The sequence below is a fragment of the Dendropsophus ebraccatus genome, chromosome 6 (assembly GCF_027789765.1).
Source record: "Dendropsophus ebraccatus isolate aDenEbr1 chromosome 6, aDenEbr1.pat, whole genome shotgun sequence".
NCBI lineage: Eukaryota > Metazoa > Chordata > Amphibia > Anura > Hylidae > Dendropsophus > Dendropsophus ebraccatus.
The window spans coordinates 8461702-8486514 of NC_091459.1; the positions used below are offsets into that span (position 1 = coordinate 8461702).

The 24813-nt window shown below is 44.7% G+C and overlaps 1 long non-coding RNA gene across 5 annotated transcripts in view; it reads right to left on the reverse strand.

Moving 5' to 3' along the window:
• Nucleotides 1-23064, reverse strand: part of LOC138795416 (uncharacterized) — a 76265-nt gene extending 53201 nt beyond the window's left edge. For all 5 annotated transcript variants that reach the window (XR_011363605.1, XR_011363606.1, XR_011363603.1 and 2 more), the window contains exon 1: nt 22961-23064. This is a non-coding gene — a long non-coding RNA (uncharacterized lncRNA). The remainder of the gene's footprint in view (nt 1-22960) is intronic.
• Nucleotides 23065-24813: the final 1749 nt, after the last annotated feature.

Consider the following 24813-nt stretch of genomic DNA (forward strand, 5'->3'; position numbering starts at 1 on the left):
AGATAATCTGTCAGATAATCTTTCTGTGTAAATTGACCCTTAATCGCACTTTTAGTTTAATTTATACGCTAATAAGGCAGTTTGGTGCACTCGGGTCAAGACTACCACCCTCATTGCACTGATCTGCCCCGACTGGCCGTCACTTCTAATGAATACTGGGGCAGCACTGCAGTGATGAGTGCCAGATAAATATTGATTAGAAGGGATGGGCCAGCCAGGGTGGATAGGTACACTGAGGACAGTAGTCCAACCCAGTACTCTGAACCACCTAATTAGCGTATGGATTAAACTACAAAAACATCACCGAAGATCAAGATAAACTTATCTTTATCCTCAACGCCCCTTTTGAGGACATATCAGCAGGTGAGATGTTTCTAGTTTCCCTTTAATATCTATTTTAAATTAGGGGTCTTTTCCAACTGTGGATGCACCAAAAGTTCTCTGTGTTTTTTCCACTTTTCTGCCACTACTCCTAATTTTGTGAAATTTTCTTGGTGCAATTATTTAGCGCACATCATGTGCTTCCAAAAAAGAGGAAACTACCACCAGAAAACAGTCAGAAAAAGAATGATAAATGTGGGCCAATATATGTATTCCTGTTTTTTGAGCCAATAAAACGTTTGGTCCAATAGCTGCAGAATGTCACTGGTGTTGCTGCATCATGTGTGGATGTAGATAATTAGGTTATACACTTGCCCCCTCACTTCTAGGAAGGCATATGTCTGTAGTAAGGGTATGTTCACACTACGGAATACGCAAGGAAAATTCAAGCAGAGGCTCAATTCGATGGGACAGACAAAACCTCCACCGCGTGCCCTTCGCTTGAAATTTCCTCTCATATTACGTAGTGTGAACACACCCTAAGGGCCAATTCACACTGAGTAATTCTCGCGGAATTTCAAGCGGAGCCCGCACCGTGGACTCGGCTTGGAGTTCTTTCTGTCCTATTCATTGAATAGAATCAATGAGTAGGCCAGGCAGAACTTCAAGCAGAGTCCTTTGAGAGAGAGTTCTGTGAGAATTACTCAGTGTTAATGGGCAGCAACTGTATTTTACTCTCCTAACAATCATTTTAAGGCTAGATTCACATGTAATGGATCCACAGTGGATTTCAGGCTGCAAATTTGCAGTGAAATCCGCCGCAGCTCCATTGCCTGTTAGTTTCTATGTGAAGTTAAATAGAAGAGCCCGGCACTCACCAGTAGGTTTTGCTTATTTATTCATGTGCAGAAAAGCATCAATATTACAGGCAGGACGTGCTTTGGCCAACATGGCCTTCATCAGCCACAGGCCCCCCATTATACTATATATACAGAGCCCCCCATTATACTATATACACAGAGACCCCCATTATACTATATACACAGAGACCCCCATTATACTATATACAAAGAGCCCCAGTGGGGGGCGCTGATACCTGGTGGTACCCCTAATACCGCAGTGTACTGAGCAGCAGCTGGTTAATGACGCAGAGTACAGTTTAATATATCGCCATCATTCATCTATAGAGCCGCCACATCACTGTCTATGTATGTCAGATCAGTCACAGCCCGGGGGCCACACAGCACCGCAGGAGACCCCCCACCCCCAATATACTGTACAGTCACTCTGCTCACCCTGACTCATCATATTACACACTCCTTAACCCTCCAGAGCTGCACTCACCATTCTGCTGTTACGTCATGTCTTATACACAGGTCACCTCAAGTATAACAATTTATAAGAAAAGACTCATGCCCGGATGACCGGCGATCGTCCGAGCAGCCCCCCCCCCCCCCCGCACAGCTCCCCGCCGCCCCTCCCGCTCTCTGCTGCCGCGTTAAAAAGCGGCGGCAGCGAGCGGGGAACGAGGAGCAAACGAGCGCTGAGAGCGCTCGTTAACACATGATGTGATCTACAGATTATTATATTTCCCCCCGACCGACATCACCCAGGGATTTACTGACTGAGAAGGGGAAGATTGTCACTGCAAGGAGGTGTCTCCTAACTGACAGGGACACCCTAAGTCTGTAGACTAAGCTGATGAAGGCCATGTTGGCCGAAACGCATCCTGCCTGTAATATTGATGGTTTCTGCACATGAATAAAAAAGTGAAGACATAGTGACAGCCCCCCCGCCGGCCGAAGCACACTGTACCTGCTCCAAGCTTCGGCGTGTGGGGGCTCCCGGCGTCTGGTCGTCCTGCTCAGCCAATCAGTGTGCTGCAGGACAAACTAATCTCTTACAAAAGTAAAAGGATGTTTAATAAATGATATATAATAGATAGTAAGATGTAGATGTAAATTAAGGACTAATTTATGTGGCATGACTATTTTTCCTCAAGCAAAGAATTTCAGACATAGAAAAATACAAATGTTTTAAGACGTTCACTAAATTTTGGATTTGTATCACTAACAAAGCACAATAGGGGAAAGTTATGATTGCGTTCATGCATTTTTCTCACTAATAATCTCTGTTTGCGCATTTTTTCCTGTTCACTGTATTAATAAAGGAAAATCTGCATGTGTGCAACTTTTTTTTTTTTTAATTATGCGCCTAACTGAACGTAAAGCAGTTCTTTCAGGCTGTGAAGCTGTGTTGGGCTAATTCATCTTTGCACAAATTTTTGCAAAAAAATTAAAAATTGTGCAAAATTTTTAAACAACCATTCACAACCTATTTGCCAGGTGTCAAATTTACACATTTTGATTATTAAGGCATAAGCAGGCCCGGTCTTTAAAGTGTCACTGTCCATGTAAACAACTTTTCATATGTCAGACAACACTCCTCAGTGTTCTTCTAGCTTCTGCCTGCTCCCACTGTTGTAATGTCTGAGCCAGTCTCTGAGAAGATAGGCCGCTCAGCCAAATCAATGCCCAAGACAGGACAGGGCCACAGCCAGTCACTGCAAAGACTGGCTCTGAAGTTGTAGCAGTGGCTGAGGGACCAGGCAAAAGATGTGAGAACACCAGTAGAGTGGTCAGGTATGACCGATGAATAGAACAAGCAGGAAGGGGACCGCATGGCTATGTGTCAATAAAAAAAAAGACATGCCCCATAGACTTCCATTATGAGGCCGTCTTGTCACGTGTCAAGAGTCAGGAGAGAAATGAGCTGAGCACAGCTTCTCCCAGCTCGTTGTCACAATCGGTCAGGGTGAAAACATGACACGTCTGACATGTCCTTGAAAACATTTTATATGTTGCAGCCCTTGCGGAGAACATGCTCATGCTCCCATGGTGTCCGAGCTGGGCTCGTTTCAGCAGTGACAGCCTGCTCAACCAATAACTGGCTGCCACACTGTGCCATCTTAGCCAGTTATTGGCTGAGCAGGTTGTCACAAGACCTTGGAAGTGGCAACTGCTGCGTTCAGCAAGGACTTAAAGATACCACAGTAGGAAATCAGGGGAGTGTGGGGAGGTAAGAATAGCATGTTTGTTATGTTCTCCACCAGGGCAGCAACATATAAAAAGTTTTTAAAGGGCAGAAGTAAACCTTTAAGGCAGTGGTTCCCAACAAGGGCGAATCAGCACACTAAAGTGCATGTATACCCATCAGTGGTGCAGCGGCATTCCTGTGGGCATGTCTCGTTAAGCATCCCTAGAAGCTGCAGATTGAACAGAATGGAGCTACAGGACCTGTCAGCCACCTGCTCCTCCTTTCATTCTCATAGGCTGCAGGAACTTCAGGCCTGCAGCCTATGAGAAACCAGGATGAGATCATTCTAAAAGACACAATGATATGAAGTCCCCTCACCTGCTGGAGGATCCATCGTCATGGTTCACAGGCTGGAGACCAGAGGCCAGAAGAGAGGAAGACCCACACCATCCATGTCTGGATTAGGTATTATGTTGTTATTTTTTTGGAGCGCAACAGGGGGTCATTATTACTATATAAGGAGTCTTTGCTCAGCAGAGGGATGTTATTACTATGTGTTGGGTGATACACAGCAGGGTGACAATATCACTATGGGGGGTGCACAGCAGGGGGCCATTATCCCTATGTTAAGAATGCACAGCAGGGGGGGATTATTTGGGGAGGAGATGTATAACAGTGGGACATTGTCACTATGTGGGGGTGGATGCAAAGCAGGGGGACATAATTATTATGTGGGGGTGGATGCATAGCAGGGGGACATTATTACTATGGGAGGGCTGCACAACAGGGGGCATTATTACTATATGTGGCGGGCACATCAGGTGATGCCCCATACAGAGGTCAGACCAATATTCCTCCAGCTAACTTCTGACTGTGTCCCCTTGTTCTTGAACCTAATTTAGTCCTTTAACATATTTAAAGATTTCGATCATGTCCCTCCTTTCCTTTAGGCTATACAGATTGAAATACTTGAGTCTTTCCGGGTATGGTTTATGCCTCCTACCCTCCTCCATTTTTGTAGCCTATCTTTAAACCTTCTATTTTATCAATATCCTTTTTTAGGTGAGTTCTCCAGAACTGGACACGGTACTCCAGAAGTGGTCTCACTAGAGCTCTGTACAGCGGGATCACAATCTCCCTCTTCCTACTGGTTATACCTCTAGCTATACAGCCCAGTATAATATATGTATCATATATACACATACATCCCAGCATACCATTTGCTTTTCCTACTGCCTGGCTGCACTGGTGACTCATTTTAAGGCATAAATCACTGCCCTAAATCCTTTGCTTCTGAAGTCTTTGCCAGCACAGAACTGCCAATATGATACTGGGATAGAGGATTCTTCCTTTTAGCCAAATGCATTATTTTACATTTGGAAACACCAAACTGCAGTTTTTACTGTTTGGACAATTGATGCAGTAAAGCTAAATCATTTTCCATATTACTGACACCTCTAGGATTATCAACCCTATTTCACACTGTGTAAACAGCAAACAGACAAACCTTATCTACCAAAGCTTCCCCTATGTCACTATCCTTACCTATCAAAGCTTCTCCTATGTCACTATCCTTACCTACCAACCCTTCTCCTATGTCACTATCCTTACCTACCAACCCTTCTCCTATGTCACTATCCTTACCTATCAAACCTTCTCCTATGTCACTATCCTTACCTACCAACCCTTCTCCTATGTCACTATCCTTACCTACCAACCCTTCTCCTATGTCACTAACCTTACTTTCTAAAACCTCTCCAATGTCACTATCCTTACCTACTAACCAGTCTCCTATTTCACTATCCTTACCTACCAACCATTCTCCTGTCAGTATTCTTAACAAGCAAACCTTCTCCTATGTCACTTACAAACATATTAAAAAGAACAGGACCCAGAACAGACCCTTGTGGCCACTACTTACCTGTCGCTGCACAGAAGATACACCATTAACAAAAACCCTCTGATATTTATTCTTCAGCCAACAACAAATCCACCGAAATCCACTGTCCAAAGTGGCTGTTAGCAAGTATATATGCATATATGTTGTCAGTTTCCCATGTATTTATGTTTTCAATGGTGAGAAAAGTCTTCTACATGAGCAGATGACTGCCCAATACAAGCACCTTCTAACTTTGTACAAGTCAATTGGTCTTAATTAAAAGGCCCATTCACCCCCCCCCCCCCCCAATAAAGAGAAGTGAATTTTTTGGCTGGAGTCGGAGCTAGATTTAGCTGGAGTCGGAAAAAAAATGTACCGACTCCGACTCCAGCTTTAAAAAAAAAATCTTAAAAAAATGTAGAATTGAATTTTAATATGAACTTTACAAGTTTTGCTCATGAATATATATCATGAGCAACATTCTAATAGGACACTGGCGTTATTACATAAGGGGGTCATGGAAAAGTTGTCTGTCACTATTAGGCAGTTTTGTTTCTGAGCTGGAAGAGTGCATTGTGTGGGGGAGATCTGTGCTGTTCTCTTCCTGGATGCTGGATGACTGTATATGAGCAGCAGTGTAATATGAAGATATCCTGTGTAATATAGAGGAGGAGGAGAAGACATAAGTAGTGTAGCTGTAACCTCTGTCCTCAGTGTGGTGTTTTCTCTCTGGGAGGATTGAGTGTTTTTCTTCCGTGTTCTATGGCTGCAGCTGTGTGCGTGTGCGTTCTATGGCTGCAGTAGGCTGTGTGTGTGCTATGACTACAGCAGGCTATGTGTGTGTGCTATGGCTGCAGCAGGCTGTGTGTGTGTGTGTGTGCTATGACTACAGCAGGCTGTGTGTGTGTGCACACTATGGTTGCAGCAGGCTGTGTGTATGTGTGCTATGGCCGCAGCAGGCTGTGTGTGCATGGTGTGCGCTATGGCTGCAGCAGGCTGTGTGTGTGTGCTATGGCTGCAGCAGGCTGTGTGTGTGTGCTATGGCTGCAGCAGGCTGTGTGTGTGTGTGTGCGTGCTATTGCGTGCCCCCACAGTGACCTTCTATATTACTGTGTGACCTTCTATATCACTTTGTGACCCCTCTCTATATCACTATGTTTGACCCCCTGTATATCACTATGGCTGACCTCTATATTATAGGTATCTGTCAGTGTTAGCAGTGTTTCTTGTATGGTGAATATTTAGTTAGAAACATAGAAGACTGTCAGCAGGAAAAGACCACCTGCTCCATCTAGTCTAGTTCTGAGTTGCTCAGGACATGGAGGCTGGAGACTTGCTGCATCCACTGCACACACAGGAGAAGCTGCTTTATATACAGTATTCCTTTATTCCCTCAGAAGTCACCCCAGGATCCTGTAGGACATTAGGGAGAAGCTGCTGAGCCAGTGTGATAAATAACTCCCCTGGTATATGACTGGCCATTTATGAAGGAGCAGGAGTCAGACCTGATAAAATTCAGGAGTCAGAGTTGGAGTCGGAGCTGCGGCTTACCGACTCCACAGCCCTGGTGAAACCGCCATCGCCCCACACCTGACACCCAGTGGCTGGAGAAGATGGAGATACAGCCTACAGTATCCATGTTTTCCAGACAGTCCTAGGGCTGCATCCATCTTCTCCACCACTGGGAGTTAAATGCTGAGTGTTTGGGGTTTCGCAAACCTGAACTTACTGAAAATTTATTCATCTCTAGTTCGTAGCAAAAAGCCACACGAATGATCACTGGATTGTGCAGCTTTTCACTTCCATCATTATTGGCAGCACATCCTACTGATGCAGGTAGAAGCGCTGCCTACAAGTGACGATTTTTAATGAAATGGTCAGATCGAAAGCATGCCCTTATTTTTCCCCAACAGCTGCGTAATGTTGCAGAATCCTGAGAAGGAATTGGGGGGGGGGGGGGGTTTCAACCGTGAACATGCATTTCGAACGTGAAAATGTACCCTTTCACAGGCAATAATTGGAACTGAACATTTGTTCAACCAATAATTGTGTGAAGTAAAAGGTTTTTGAAGGCGTCTTACCTCCAGGGAGAACAAAAGGTTCAGGCGTTGTGGTTCAACAAGTTAAAAGGAAACTAACAGCAGGTTAGAAAAATCTAGCCTGCCCTGCTGTTATGTTCCTATAGGACAAGGTTCAGAGTTTTGAGAAATTTAACTTTTTATTGTTATGCTAATGGTATGGTTATGTGGTAAGTATGGTAAGTTAAAGCGTGCCTCCTGCTTCCTGGACAAGTAAAAAAAAAAAAAATCTGCTTTGTATTAAAGGGAACCTTCTTCTCTCTGCCCTGACTTGATTGATACACTTCTTCCTATACCCAAATAATAAAGGCAGGTGGGCCTGGGAGAAGCCGCGGGGGACCGCAAAAATGCAGTTCAGGAAGCATGAAAATGATGACAGGTTCCATTGAACTATGTTATGCCGGGGGAGGCTGTAGGCAAAGTTTGAAGGGGTTTTCTGGGTAAACAAAATAATTATTTTAAAATCTTTCCTTTTTGCATGTTCTCATTGCGGATCCATTAATTTGAATGGCCCCGTTCAAAAATCTGTAAATGTTATAAGCCGTGATTTGTGCCCCCCCCAAAAATGGACAGGTCCAAGACAGGACCGCATTATGGACGAGTGAAAGGGGTAGTGCAGCGCTAAGAAATTATTTACAGAATAACACACATTACAAAGTTATCAGACGTCATCAGATGCTCAGCCGCGATTGGCTGAGCATAACTGTGAGCGGCTGATGACGCGGCAGAGGGCGGTCGGCACTCGGGACGATCGGAGAGCTTCAGCCGTCCGTCCGAAGATGACGTTGTGGCACAGAAGATCGGGGACGGGGTCGGCACGTGACAGGTATGTATAATGCACCACACTTCCAGGTACACATGCGGGGGTGGGGGGAGACAGGGAAGGGGGCGATTCACAGACATAACATACATTACAAAGTTGTATAACTTTGTAATGTGTGTTATTCTGTGAATAATTTCTTAGCGCCACACTACCCCTTGAATGTAGCCTTAGGGTCCTATTAGACAAAGCAATTTTTAACGATTAAGGATCGCAAAAGAGAGCTACCTGAAATCATTTATCATATAACACAGAACGATAGTCATTAGTTATGATCGTTACTATGAATGTTTACTCCCATTGGATCCCAACAAGTGAAAGAACGATGTGGTCTTACACTAAACGATTAGTGAATGATTAGCGAACAAATGCGGAATTACAGTGAACGATGAGCGAATGATTAGCAATTTTAGGTTAAGCTCACACAATAATTGTCCTGTGTAATAGGGCCCTTACTTTGCTTCACTGTGGGGCGGCTGCAGTGTTCTTGACAAAGGCAGCTTTTCCAGTTGTAATGTGTATATTAATGCTAATATGCATTAAAAAAGACATTGGGGGAGGGCTCAGTATCCCTAACACTGCATGTTTCGGAACCAGGGAACTGCAGGGCTTAAGAAGCCCAACAGAGACACTTGTCTTCTCTTACTCCTATTAGTCAATGGGTTACGTGTAGAGATGAGCGAACCTCGAGCATGCTTGGGTCGATCCGAACCCGAACTTTCGGCATTTGATTAGCGGTGGCTACCGAAGTTGGATAAAGCCCTAAGGCTATGTGGAAAACATGGATATAGTCATTGGCTGTATCCATGTTTTCCAGACAACCTTACAGCTTTATCCAAGTTCAGCAGCCACCGCTAATCAAATGCCGAAAGTTCGGGTTCGGATGGACTCGAACCCGATTCGCTCATCTCTAGTTACGTGTCACAGTTGTTGTTACCGAGCCTCAGCATGCATGCCTTCTCCCTCCTCTACTATCTTGCATGAGAGAGGAGGCATGGATACATGTCTCCTGGAAAAAATGCACACAGCCATGTTTAAGTGAAAAATGACTCCTCTAGCAGCCCCATAGACCAAAAATATAAAAGTGTTTTAAGGATGATAACAGAGCAATTTTAAACGCTTTTTTTGAAATATTTGAAAGTAGTAACATTAAAGTTATATATGTTGCCTGGTACTGACTTGAGGTTCTGCTGCATATCTTACAGAAAAAATATGTATGTAAAGTATGTAATTGCAAAGTACAATTGGTGTCGCAAAACATAAGAGGTAATATGGGTTTGTAGGTGAAAAAAATGCAAGCGCTATGGCCTTTTAAACAAGAGGAGGAAAAAACAAAAATGTAAAAACAAAAATTGGTTTGTTCACTAAGGGGTTAAAGCATTAGTCAACTCCTGGACAGTCTGTGGTGCAATATGGCGTTGGTAAATGGAACGAGACATGATGTCCCAGATGTGCTCGATTGGATTTAGGGCTGGGGAACGGTCAGGACAGTCCATAGCATCAATGCCTTCATCATGCAGGAAATGCTGACACACTTTGGCCTCGAGGCCTCCTGGTATCTGCTCCATGCTCTGGACACTACGGCCTTCCACACGTCTCAAGTTGTACTGACCTGTCTCCTGGTATCTGCGCATTGCTGTGAACACTATGCTGAAAGACACAGCTAACCTTGCCACAGCTCGCACTGATGTGCCATCCTGGATGAGCTGCACTACCTGAGCACCTTCTGTGGGTTGTAGACACCCCCTCATGCTACCTCTAGGGGCGAAACCAATGACAAAATGCAAAAGTGACCACAGCAACAGCCAAAAAGGATGAGAATAGAGAAATGGTCTGTGGTCACCACTTGCAGAATCTCTCCTTTATAGGGGTTGTCTTGCTACTTGTCGATTATTTCAACCTGTTGTCTCTTCCATTAATATAATTTAGGCTGTGTGAAAATGCATGTTTTGTAACCAGAGGGCAGGAGAAGACTGGGAGCGTGGGGAGGTGATGTATAACAGTTTATTCAATTGTTAGGGTACTATTACACGGAACGATAATGAGCCGAATTGGCCCGATTATCGCTCCGTGTAATAAATGCAACGATCAGCCGATGACAACGATCATCGGCTGATCGTTGATATAGGTTAGACCCTATTTTCGTCGGGCGCCGACCGCGCACTGCTGCGTGTATTAGCGGTGCGTGGCCGGCGACTAACGATATACATTACCCATCCACGTTCCAGGGCTGCTCCTGCCGTCCGCTTCTCCCGGGGTTCTGCGCGCTCTCTAGCTTCACAGAGGACTGTCAGCTGATAGGCCGCTCAGCCAATCACAGGCCGCAGCGGTCCCGGCCTGTGATTGGCTGAGCGGCCTACCAGCTGACAGGCCGCTGTGAAGCTAGAGCGTGCACGGGACCCCAGGAGAAGCGGACGGCAGGAGCAGCCCTGGAACGTGGATGGGTAATGTATGCCAGTTTAGCAAGGGCTGCAAGGACATCGGTAAAGATGTCCTTGCAGCTCTTGTCAAACGATTATCGGGCCGTGTAATAGGTCCAGTAAACGAGCAACGATCTAGCAGATCGCTGCTCGTTTACAGGTATTATCGGGCCCTGATCAGCTCGTGTAATACCACCCTTAGCGGTCAACCCCGTATCACTATTACACGTAGCTATGTGCAGTCAGCGGACGTGAATTTTGTTGTCAGACCAGTTGACACAATCAGCCGATTATAGTTGTCTCTATTATGGTTCGTTTACATGAAGCGATAATTCGACCAATCGATCGTTTAACAATTTTGAAGCAACGATTTGGTTTTTATAACGATCAGCGTTTAGACGAATAAATCGTTAGAAAAATTATTGAGATCGTTTTTAAGATCGCTTAAGCCCATCTCACACATAGGGAGAACATGTTGGAAGATCACAAAGAACGATTTCTCGCTCGTTGCTTGATTGTTCGCTGTGTTTACACAAGCCGATTATTGCTCAAATCCAATCGTTACTGCGAAAATCCAAGCGATAATTGTTCCGTGTAAACGCACCATTACACGGAGTAATAACTGGCTTGATTTGGCAGATTATCACTCAGTGTAATAGGACTCTTAGTGCCCTACTACACGCTACGATTATCGTGTGAAAAATCATTATATCCTTTGAATTTAAACAATAATTGTCCTGTGTAATTGCAGGCAGCAATCGTAAAATCGTTTGTGTGCCATTGATTTAGATCTGACCCGTTCGCTGTTGTTCTGGATTTGTTTACTAATTGTTCAATGTAATAGCACATAGTTCCTTCTTCTGCTAGGATCAGATGGAGTAAACAATCGTAGTAACAATCGTAACTACTATCGTTCTGTGTAATATGTTGAACGACTGTGATCGTTAAAAATCCCTTTGCTTAATAGGATCTTTACACTAATGGTCCTTTTACACGGAGCGATAATTTGCCCAATCGAACGATTAACAATTTCGTAGTAACTATTTGATTTTTATAACGATCAGCGTTTAGATGGAACGATATATCGTTTGAAAATATCGTTATTGCGATCGTTTTAAGTTCGCTTAAGCCCATCTCATACATAGGGTGAATCGGTGAAAGCCTGTTTAGACGAAGCGATGTGCGAATTTACAGTGAACGACCAATGATGATTTGAGAACACGTTGAAAGACCAAAATGAATGATTTCTCGCTCGCCGCTTGATCGTTCGCTGTGTTTACACGAGCCGATTATCGCTGAAATGTGATCGTTATCACGAAAATCCGAACGATAATGGTTCCGTGTAAACGCACCATAACAAATCCTAGAGTGCTTGGGTGAGTGCCCACATGTGTGAGTGAGTGAGTGAGTGCCCACATGTAAGTATTCTCTGCCAGTAAAGGTCATCTACATAGTGGGACTATTCCTAAAAGTCACAAACCTTGTGCATGATGTGAATTCACACCAGAGCGCTTCCAGTCAGCAGGGAAAATCCCGCTCTTTATGCTCCCATAGCCCGTGAGGACCTGGTGAAGCATATTATTTACATACAACCAATTCAATGTGCGACTGTTTGACGAGGCTGAAGTTGGTTTCTTATTCGGCCAGTTTCTTATTCGGGGCTGAAGTTGGTTTCTTATTCGGCAGTTTCTTATTCAGAGGATTTTTCTTTTTCCTGTTTTAGCTATTATGCTTACAGAAAATGTATAATATTCATACCCTACCGTAAGTGAGGGGCCCTGAGAGGACTGGTGATAAAAATGGCAAAAAAGACCCCACGGTTGGCATAAAAATGGGCATGAAAGTAAAACCACAAAATTATTATTTAAAAATAAAAATGACTTTGGGCCACTGATCTCACACTGATAATACACAGAGAGGGATGCCCCGCATCACATCCAAGAGAGTCCAGCCTGGCCCAAAGTGGTTCTGGGTATAAAAACTGGCATCAAAGTGGGCAGATTGGCATTTTTCCCAATTTGAATAAGTAACAGGTATTTTCAAAGGGTTAAATGAGTTTGGGCCACTGATCTCACACTGATAATACACAGAGAGGGATGCCCCGCATCACATCCAAGAGAGTCCAGCCTGGCCCAAAGTGGTTCTGGGTATAAAAACTGGCATCAAAGTGGGCAGATTGGCATTTTTTCCTAATTTGAATAAGAAACAGCTGTTTTCAAAGGGTTAAATGAGTTTGGGCCACGGATCTCACATTGATATTACACAGAGAGGGATGCCCCGCATCAGATCCAAGAGAGTCCAGCCTGGCCCAAAGTGGTTCTTGGTATAAAAACTGGCATCAAAATGGGCAGATTGGCATTTTTTCCTAATTTGAATAAGTAACAGCTGTTTTCAAAGGGTTAAATGAGTTTGGGCCACTGATCTCACACTGATAATACACAGAGAGGGATGCCCCGCATCATACCCAAGAGAGTCCAGCCTGGCCCAAAGTGGTTCTGGGTATAAAAACTGGCATCAAAGTGGGCAGATTGGCATTTTTCCCAATTTGAATAAGTAACAGGTATTTTCAAAGGGTTAAATGAGTTTGGGCCACTGATCTCACACTGATAATACACAGAGAGGGATGCCCCGCATCATACCCAAGAGAGTCCAGCCTGGCCCAAAGTGGTTCTGGGTATAAAAACTGGCATCAAAGTGGGCACATAGCCATTTTTCATGATTTGAATAAGTAACAGCTATTTTCAAAGGGTTAAATGAGTTTGGGCCACTGATCTCACACTACGTACACACAGAGAGGGATGCCCCGCATCACATCCAAGAGAGTCCAGCCTGGCCCAAAGTGGTTCTGGGTATAAAAACTGGCATCAAAGTGGGCAGATTGGCATTTTTCCCAATTTGAATAAGTAACAGGTATTTTCAAAGGGTTAAATGAGTTTGGGCCACTGATCTCACACTGATAATACACAGATAGGCATGCCCCGCATCACATCCAAGAGAGTCCAGCCTGGCCCAAAGTGGTTCTGGGTATAAAAACTGGCATCAAAGTGGGCAGATTGGCATTTTTTCCTAATTTGAATAAGTAACAGCTGTTTTCAAAGGGTTAAATGAGTTTGGGCCACTGATCTCACACTGATAATACACAGAGAGGGATGCCCCGCATCATACCCAAGAGAGTCCAGCCTGGCCCAAAGTGGTTCTGGGTATAAAAACTGGCATCAAAGTGGGCAGATTGGCATTTTTCCCAATTTGAATAAGTAACAGGTATTTTCAAAGGGTTAAATGAGTTTGGGCCACTGATCTCACACTGATAATACACAGAGAGGGATGCCCCGCATCACAACCAAGAGAGTCCAGCCTGGCCCAAAGTGGTTCTGGGTATAAAAACTGGCATCAAAGTGGGCAGATTGGCATTTTTCCCAATTTGAATAAGTAACAGGTATTTTCAAAGGGTTAAATGAGTTTGGGCCACGGATCTCACACTGATAATACACAGAGAGGGATGCCCCGCATCACAACCAAGAGAGTCCAGCTTGGCCCAAAGTGGTTCTGGGTATAAAAACTGGCATCAAAGTGGGCACATAGCTGTTACTTATTCAAATCATGAAAAATGGCTATGTGCCCACTTTGATGCCAGTTTTTATACCCAGAACCACTTTGGGCCAAGCTGGACTCTCTTGGTTGTGATGCGGGGCATCCCTCTCTGTGTATTATCAGTGTGAGATCAGTGGCCCAAACTCATTTAACCCTTTGAAAATAGCTGTTACTTATTCAAATCATGAAAAATGGCTATTTTCAAAGGGTTAAATGAGTTTGGGCCACTGATCTCACACTACGTACACCCAGATAGGCATGCCCCGCATCACATCCAAGAGAGTCCAGCCTGGCCCAAAGTGGTTCTGGGTATAAAAACTGGCATCAAAGTGGGCAGATTGGCATTTTTCCCAATTTGAATAAGTAACAGCTATTTTCAAAGGGTTAAATGAGTTTGGGCCACTGATCTCACACTGATAATACACAGAGAGGGATGCCCCGCATCATACCCAAGAGAGTCCAGCCTGGCCCAAAGTGGTTCTGGGTATAAAAACTGGCATCAAAGTGGGCACATAGCCATTTTTCATGATTTGAATAAGTAACAGCTATTTTCAAAGGGTTAAATGAGTTTGGGCCACTGATCTCACACTGATAATACACAGAGAGGGATCCCCCGCATCACATCCAAGAGAGTCCAGCCTGGCCCAAAGTGGTTCTGGGTATAAAAACTGGCATCAAAGTGGGCAGATTGGCATTTTTTCCTAATTTGAATAAGAAACAGCTGTTTTCAAAGGGTTAAATGAGTTTGGGCCACTGATCTCACACTGATAATACACAGAGAGGGATCCCCCGCATCAGACCCAAGAGAGTCCAGCCTGTCCCAAAGTGGTTCTGGGTATAAAAACTGGCATCAAAGTGGGCAGATTGGCATTTTTTCCTAATTTGAATAAGTAACAGCTGTTTTCAAAGGGTTAAATGAGTTTGGGCCACTGATCTCACACTGATAATACACAGAGAGGGATGCCCCGCATCATACCCAAGAGAGTCCAGCCTGGCCCAAAGTGGTTCTTGGTATAAAAACTGGCATCAAAGTGGGCAGATTGGCATTTTTTCCTAATTTGAATAAGTAACAGCTGTTTTCAAAGGGTTAAATGAGTTTGGGCCACTGATCTCACACTGATAATACACAGAGAGGGATGCCCCGCATCACAACCAAGAGAGTCCAGCCTGGCCCAAAGTGGTTCTGGGTATAAAAACTGGCATCAAAGTGGGCACATAGCCATTTTTCATGATTTGAATAAGTAACAGCTATTTTCAAAGGGTTAAATGAGTTTGGGCCACTGATCTCACACTGATAATACACAGAGAGGGATGCCCCGCATCACATCCAAGAGAGTCCAGCCTGGCCCAAAGTGGTTCTGGGTATAAAAACAGGCATCAAAGTGGGCAGATTGGCATTTTTTCCTAATTTGAATAAGTAACAGCTGTTTTCAAAGGGTTAAATGAGTTTGTGCCACTGATCTCACACTACGTACACACAGATAGGCATGCCCCGCATCACATCCAAGAGAGTCCAGCCTGGCCCAAAGTGGTTCTGGGTATAAAAACTGGCATCAAAGTGGGCAGATTGGCATTTTTCCCAATTTGAATAAGTAACAGCTATTTTCAAAGGGTTAAATGAGTTTGGGCCACTGATCTCACACTGATAATACACAGAGGGGGATGCCCCGCATCACATCCAAGAGAGTCCAGCCTGGCCCAAAGTGGTTCTGGGTATAAAAACTGGCATCAAAGTGGGCAGATTGGCATTTTTTCCTAATTTGAATAAGAAACAGCTATTTTCAAAGGGTTAAATGAGTTTGGGCCACTGATCTCACACTACGAACACACAGATAGGCATGCCCCGCATCACATCCAAGAGAGTCCAGCCTGGCCCAAAGTGGTTCTGGGTATAAAAACTGGCATCAAAGTGGGCACATAGCCATTTTTCATGATTTGAATAAGTAACAGCTATTTTCAAAGGGTTAAATGAGTTTGGGCCACTGATCTCACACTACGTACACACAGATAGGCATGCCCCGCATCACATCCAAGAGACTCCAGCCTGGCCCAAAGTGGTTCTGGGTATAAAAACTGGCATCAAAATGGGCAGATTGGCATTTTTTCCTAATTTGAATAAGTAACAGCTGTTTTCAAAGGGTTAAATGAGTTTGGGCCACTGATCTCACACTGATAATACACAGAGAGGGATGCCCCGCATCATACCCAAGAGAGTCCAGCCTGGCCCAAAGTGGTTCTGGGTATAAAAACTGGCATCAAAGTGGGCACATAGGCATTTTTCATGATTTGAATAAGTAACAGGTGTTTTCAAAGGGTTAAATGAGTTTGGGCCACTGATCTCACACTGATAATACACAGAGAGGGATGCCCCGCATCACACTGATAATACACAGAGAGGTGCCCCGCATCACACTGATAATACACAGAGAGGGATGCCCCGCATCACACTGATAATACACAGAGAGGTGCCCCGCATCACACTGATAATACACAGAGAGGGGCCCCGCATCACACTGATAATACACAGAGAGGGATGCCCCGCATCACACTGATAATACACAGAGAGGGGGGACCCCGCATCACACTGATAATACACAGAGAGGGGGGACCCCGCATCACACTGATAATACACAGAGAGCGATGCCCTGTGGGTCCTTACCAGACTTTGGAGCAAATGCCAAACTTTACTGAAACGGTAATGAGGATTAAGGTAAAACACACCTTTATCCATGGTGTTTTTGGTGCAATAAGGAGCTATCAGCAGTTTAGATTAATCTAACTGGCTGACAGTTCCCCTTTAATAATGGTCATTATTTGCCCTTATTTTTACTTTGTTTAAACATAGCCTAAAGGGGTATTCCTGGAAAAATTAAAAAAAATAAAAATAAAATTAACCCTTAACTAAAGAACTTATATATTCCTTGTTGGCTTTACTCGGAGATTGCTGGTCCAGTCACATGATGCAACCTTTCTTACAGTGATGTCCTACTTCCTTTCATCTTCTTGGGTATGGTGACGTCAGCACTTGGGGGCAAAGCAATCTCTCGTACCCAGAACGGCCTTCCTACACGTGCGCAGTGCGATCATTAGTATTGCAGCATGCATCTGCTAATCCCACTGGGTACAGGGACATCAATGCTCCCGTAATCAGGTTCTGCTGGCTACAAGGGCGGTCTTACTGGCTACAAAGGGGTCCTATATGGCTATTAGGGGACCCTGACATTGCAGGCAACACATAGGACAAATATATTTCAATGGACAAAAAAATAAAGGATAGATTATAGTGCGGACTTGCATTTGCGGCACGAATCATTGTCTTCTACATAGTGCTCCATAAACTGCGTAGCACTGTTACTGCACATTCATAGTGCGGTCCACCATTACAGGTCCGTATTCACTGGCTGAACTATGGATGTGTGAATGAGGCCTAACATAGCCTAAAGCAGACCTGTCAGCAGAAAACATTGCTGCAGGTATTGTTATTATAGAAATGTATTCAGGGTTAGCCGAGAAATGTTTAATAAGAAGAGATGGGACAGCGAATTCTGGGATCCTGTTATGCTGACAAATGCCTCCTGAGTACTTTAGCCCTGTTTGCTTAAAGGGATAGTGCGGCGCTAAACATTTATTCACAAAATACCCAGAACCACTTTGGGCCAGGCTGGACTCTCTTGGATGTGATGCGGGGGATGCCTCTCTGTATATTATCAGTGAGAGATCAGTGGCCCAAACTCATTTAACCTTTTGAAAACAGCTGTTACTTATTCAAATCATAAAAAATGGCTATGTGCCCACTTTGATGCCAGTTTTTATACCCAGAACCACTTTGGGCCAGGCTGGACTCTCTTGGATGTGATGCGGGGCATCCCTCTCTGTGTATTATCAGTGTGAGATCAGTGGCCCAAACTCATTTAACCCTTTGAAAATACCTGTTACTTATTCAAATTGGGAAAAATGCCAATCTGCCCACTTTGATGCCAGTTTGTATACCCAGAACCACTTTGGGCCAGGCTGGACTCTCTTGGATGTGATGCGGGGCATGCCTATCTGTGTGTACGTAGTGTGAGATCAGTGGCCCAAACTCATTTAACCCTTTGAAAATACCTGTTACTTATTCAAAATAGGACAAAAATGCCCATCTGCCCACTTTGATGCCAGTTTTTATACCCAGAACCACTTTGGGCCAGGGTGGACTCTCTTGGATGTGATGCGGGGCATCCCTCTCTGTGTATTATCAGTGTCAGATCAGTGGCCCAAACTCATTTAACCCTTTGAAAACAGCTGTTACTTATTCAAATCACGAAAAATGGCTATGTGCCCACTTTGATGCCAGTTTTTATACCCAGAACCACTTTGGGCCAGGCTGGAATCTCTTGAATGTGATGGGGGGCATGCCTATCTGTGTGTATGTAGTGTGAGATCAGTGGCCCAAACTCATTTAACCCTTTGAAAACAGCTGTTACTTATTCAAATTGGGAAAAATGCCAATCTGCCCACTTTGATGCCAGTTTGTATACCCAGAACCACTTTGGGCCAGGCTGGACTCTCTTGGATGTGATGCGGGGCATCCCTCTCTGTGTGTATGTAGTGTGAGATCAGTGGCCCAAACTCATTTAACCCTTTGAAAACAGCTGTTACTTATTCAAATCACGAAAAATGGCTATGTGCCCACTTTGATGCCAGTTTTTATACCCAGAACCACTTTGGGCCAGGCTGGAATCTCTTGAATGTGATGGGGGGCATGCCTATCTGTGTGTATGTAGTGTGAGATCAGTGGCCCAAACTCATTTAACCCTTTGAAAACAGCTGTTACTTATTCAAATTGGGAAAAATGCCAATCTGCCCACTTTGATGCCAGTTTGTATACCCAGAACCACTTTGGGCCAGGCTGGACTCTCTTGGATGTGATGCGGGGCATCCCTCTCTGTGTGTATGTAGTGTGAGATCAGTGGCCCAAACTCATTTAACCCTTTGAAAATAGCTGTTACTTATTCAAATCATGAAAAATGGCTATGTGCCAACTTTGATGCCAGTTTTTATACCCAGAACCACTTTGGGCCAGGCTGGACTCTCTTGGATGTGATGCGGGGCATCCCTCTCTGTGTATTATCAGTGTGAGATCAGTGGCCCAAACTCATTTAACTCTTTGAAAATAGCTGTTACTTATTCAAATTGGGAAAAATGCCAATCTGCCCACTTTGATGCCAGTTTTTATACCCAGAACCACTTTGGGCCAGGCTGGACTCTCTTGGATGTGATGCGGGCATCCCTCTCTGTGTATTATCAGTGAGAGATCAGTGGCCCAAACTCATTTAACCCTTTGAAAATAGCTGTTACTTATTCAAATCATGAAAAATGGCTATGTGCCCACTTTGATGCCAGTTTTTATACCCAGAACCACTTTGGGCCAGGCTGGACTCTCTTGGTTGTGATGCGGGGCATCCCTCTCTGTGTATTATCAGTGTGAGATCAGTGGCCCAAACTCATTTAACCCTTTAAAAATACCTGTTACTTATTCAAATTAGGAAAAAATGCCAATCTGCCCACTTTGATGCCAGTTTTTATACCAAGAACCACTTTGGGCCAGGCTGGACTCTCTTGGATGTGATGCGGGGCATCCCTCTCTGTGTATTATCAGTGTGAGATCAGTGGCCCAAACTCATTTAACCCTTTAAAAACAGCTGTTACTTATTCAAATTGGGAAAAATGCCAATCTGCCCACTTTGATGCCAGTTTGTATACCCAGAACCACTTTGGGCCAGGCTGGACTCTCTTGGATGTGATGCGGGGCATCCCTCTCTGTGTGTACGTAGTGTGATATCAGTGGCCCAAACTCATTTAACCCTTTGAAAATACCTGTTACTTATTCAAAATAGGACAAAAATGCCCATCTGCCCACTTTGATGCCAGTTTTTATACCCAGAACCACTTTGGGCCAGGCTGGACTCTCTTGGATGTGATGCGGGGCATCCCTCTCTGTGTGTATGTAGTGTGAGATCAGTGGCCCAAACTCATTTAACCCTTTGAAAATAGCTGTTACTTATTCAAATCATGAAAAATGGCTATGTGCCAACTTTGATGCCAGTTTTTATACCCAGAACCACTTTGGGCCAGGCTGGACTCTCTTGGTTGTGATGCGGGGCATCCCTCTCTGTGTATTATCAGTGTGAGATCAGTGGCCCAAACTCATTTAACCCTTTGAAAATAGCTGTTACTTATTCAAATCATGAAAAATGCCTATGTGCCCACTTTGATGCCAGTTTTTATACCCAGAACCACTTTGGGCCAGGCTGGACTCTCTTGGATGTGATGCGGGGCATCCCTCTCTGTGTATTATCAGTGTGAGATCAGTGGCCCAAACTCATTTAACCCTTTGAAAATAGCTGTTACTTATTCAAATCATGAAAAATGGCTATGTGCCCACTTTGATGCCAGTTTTTATACCCAGAACCACTTTGGGCCAGGCTGGACTCTCTTGGATGTGATGCGGGGCATCCCTCTCTGTGTATTATCAGTGTGAGATCAGTGGCCCAAACTCATTTAACCATTTGAAAATAGCTGTTACTTATTCAAATCATGAAAAATGGCTATGTGCCCACTTTGATGCCAGTTTTTATACCCAGAACCACTTTGGGCCAGGCTGGAATCTCTTGAATGTGATGGGGGGCATGCCTATCTGTGTGTATGTAGTGTGAGATCAGTGGCCCAAACTCATTTAACCCTTTGAAAACAGCTGTTACTTATTCAAATTAGGAAAAAATGCCAATCTGCCCACTTTGATGCCAGTTTTTATACCAAGAACCACTTTGGGCCAGGCTGGACTCTCTTGGATGTGATGCGGGGATCCCTCTCTGTGTGTACGTTGTGTGAGATCAGTGGCCCAAACTCATTTAACCCTTTGAAAATAGCTGTTACTTATTCAAATCATGAAAAATGGCTATGTGCCCACTTTGATGCCAGTTTTTATACCCAGAACCACTTTGGGCCAGGCTGGACTCTCTTGGATGTGATGCGGGGCATCCCTCTCTGTGTATTATCAGTGTGAGATCAGTGGCCCAAACTCATTTAACCCTTTGAAAATACCTGTTACTTATTCAAATTAGGAAAAAATGCCAATCTGCCCACTTTGATGCCAGTTTTTATACCCAGAACCACTTTGGGCCAGGCTGGACTCTCTTGGATGTGATGCGGGGCATCCCTCTCTGTGTATTATCAGTGTGAGATCAGTGGCCCAAACTCATTTAACCATTTGAAAATAGCTGTTACTTATTCAAATCATGAAAAATGGCTATGTGCCCACTTTGATGCCAGTTTTTATACCCAGAACCACTTTGGGCCAGGCTGGAATCTCTTGAATGTGATGGGGGGCATGCCTATCTGTGTGTATGTAGTGTGAGATCAGTGGCCCAAACTCATTTAACCCTTTGAAAACAGCTGTTACTTATTCAAATTAGGAAAAAATGCCAATCTGCCCACTTTGATGCCAGTTTTTATACCAAGAACCACTTTGGGCCAGGCTGGACTCTCTTGGATGTGATGCGGGGATCCCTCTCTGTGTGTACGTTGTGTGAGATCAGTGGCCCAAACTCATTTAACCCTTTGAAAATAGCTGTTACTTATTCAAATCATGAAAAATGGCTATGTGCCCACTTTGATGCCAGTTTTTATACCCAGAACCACTTTGGGCCAGGCTGGACTCTGTTGGATGTGATGCGGGGCATCCCTCTCTGTGTATTATCAGTGTGAGATCAGTGGCCCAAAGTCAATTTTAGTTTTAAATAATAATTTTGTGGTTTTACTTTCATGCCCATTTTTATGCCAACCGTGGGGTCTTTTTTGCCATTTTTATCACCAGTCCCCTCAGGGCCCCTCACTTATGTTAGGGTATGAATATTATACATTTTCTGTAAGAATAATAGCTAAAACAGGAAAAAGAAAAATCCTCTGAATAAGAAACTGCCGAATAAGAAACCAACTTCAGCCCCGAATAAGAAACTGGCCGAATAAGAAACCAACTTCAGCCTCGTGACTGTTTGATCAACTGTTTGCTTGTGAGTACATATAGGTATAGGGATGAATGTACATGAGGTAAATAATAATAATAAACCCCCGATAGTTTATATCCTGGTTTCTAAAAAGCTTGAACAAAAAAAAAAAAAAAAGGCTGAATAAAACGAACAGCCCGTCCTCCACCACACAAGCAGCTGGCTGCGACACAACAAAGAACACCCGCTGCTCCATGCCCCCGGATACCAGATGGTTTCCCGCTCCACTTCCAGGATTTACCACATACCGAATCCAGTCACACTCCCGTAAGCACGCATTACAATGGTACAGTCTGCGTGTCTTTACCATATTGGGAGAATTTCTTCAGAGTCGCCTCAGTTGGGTTATTCCATTTCACACACGCGGGGGTGTTCGCAAATTATAAAAGCACGGGTTCTTTGAAAGCGCGAGCTCTTCTATTTCACGAGTGTGCGTGGGACGTGATATAATTAGACGTTTTAAGAAAGTAACCACCGTGTGTGTGAGAAGTAAAAGCAGCTACGGGACAGCTGCTGAGGAGAGACGGCCGCCATTGTGTGCGTGCGCTGCAGGACACAGTCAGCATTCGGAGGAATGATTCTCCACACGGAGAAGTATGGCGGGAGAATTACCACACAGAGCCCTCACGCTGCCGGATCGCTCACCGTCACTCGTGTAAGGGTTTGCTGTGTGACACAGTAATACCGTATGTCTGCGGGTTTATCTCGTACACTCACATTCAGGGACGTTTATATCAAGTTTCCTCCATTTTACTGACACAAACACTTACGTGTATGAGGGGCGTGGCCTCTCACTGACTCCAATAACAGGAAAGAGATGATGAATAACACCAGGAGCGCGGTAAATACCTGCGGCTGCCTGGCGGGCTACAGGGACTGCGCATGCGCGTGTCTGCCCATTGTTTGTACAGGGCGCGAGAGAGCGCTGCTTATCACGGTCCTCGCCACAAGAGGCCGCCACTAGCTAGAGCAGGAGCACGATGCTGGTCTGTCTATACTGTGCAACTGTCCATAAACCTGGTAGGAAAGCTCAGTCCCAGGCAGCCCATAGGACGGAGCTGCAGTACCACACACAGCCACAACAGCGTGCTTAGCGCTCTGCTCCACATATATAAAGTTATCCAGGCACCTTAGGTTACTACTTATGCAAGCCTATGACCTACCTGACTATTCGTGCCAGCTCAGAAGACCTACTGCACCCTTAGTTACTAAATTGGGAGGCAATTTTTTTTTAGTCACCAAATTTAAATAAATGCTAGGATTTAGGGGTTATTAACACGTCCGCAGAATTCTGTCTGGGCAGAGAGGGTGTTCTGCGGTAGTGTACTGATAGTGTACTAATGCCTTTAAATAGGCTGGATAACCCCTTTAAATAGCCGCCACGAGCGATTGCTCTATGTTGGCTATTTGAAGTTAGCGCTACTGTGAGCAGCGGGGCTTGTTGGGCCAGGGAGATGATTGATGAAAGGGGGTGGGTAAGAGGGAGGGCACACAGAGAACATTGCAGGCACTCATCTTGCCGTCCGCCATGTTTTCTACAGCTTAAGGCTGGGTTCACACTATGTATATTTCAGTCAGTATTGCAACCAAAACTAGGAGTGGATTAAAAACACAGAAAGGATCTGTTCACACAATGTTGAAATTGAGTGGATGGCCGCCATATAACGGTAAATAAAGGCCATTATTTCAATATAACAGCCGTTGTTCTAAAATAACAGCAAATATTTGCCATTAAATGGCGGCCATCCACTCAATTTCAACATTGTGTGAACAGATCCTTTCTGTGTTTTTAATCCACTCCTAGTTTTGGTTGCAATGCTGACTGAAATATACTGATTGAAATATACATATACTGACTGAAATATACGTAGTGTGAACGCAGCCTAAAGGGGTACTCTGGGCTGGGGGGCTTTTTTGCGTATGGCCGGGGAGGAGGTGGATGAGGATAATCACGTCCCCTTACCTCTCCGGTTCCAGCGCTGTGTCCCAGATCGCGCCGCTCCAGTCCACGCTGCCCAGCCTCTTCCTGGTCACTGACGCGGGCTTGAGACATGACGTTTCAAGGTCGCTCAGCCAGTCAGTGGCAGAGGCGGGATCCCTAAAAAACAACTTTTAAACTTGCAGCTCTGTGCCAAACTGGCGTGGCCTAGAGTGTCTGTGCATTAGGCTGGCACAACCTCTCTGTCCCTCCTCACCGCTCTCTTCATCATTAGGAATGCCCCAGGCAGGTATCCTTCTATTCATCAGCTGTGAAAACACGGCACATGGGCTGGATCAATAAAGTGACTGTACCACCAAACCTAGGCAGAAGCACTGGAGGCGGGCCGACCCACCCCCAGTGGGAAGAAACCCCAGCCCCTCCATGACGTGACTCCATTAGCATCAATGGAACCCTATCATAGAGGGGTGGGGTTTTCCTCCCACTAAGGGTGGGTCGGCCCGCCTCCAGTGCTTCAGCCTGGGCCTGGTGGTACAGTGACTTTAAGGCACCTGTGCAGTGTTCACTGCAGAGGAATAGGAAAAATCCTGCCAGTGGCATTCCTAATGATGAAGAGGATGAGGAGGAGGGGTCGTGCAAAGTTAGGGCACAGATACTCTAGGCCATGGCAGTTTTGCTGGAATG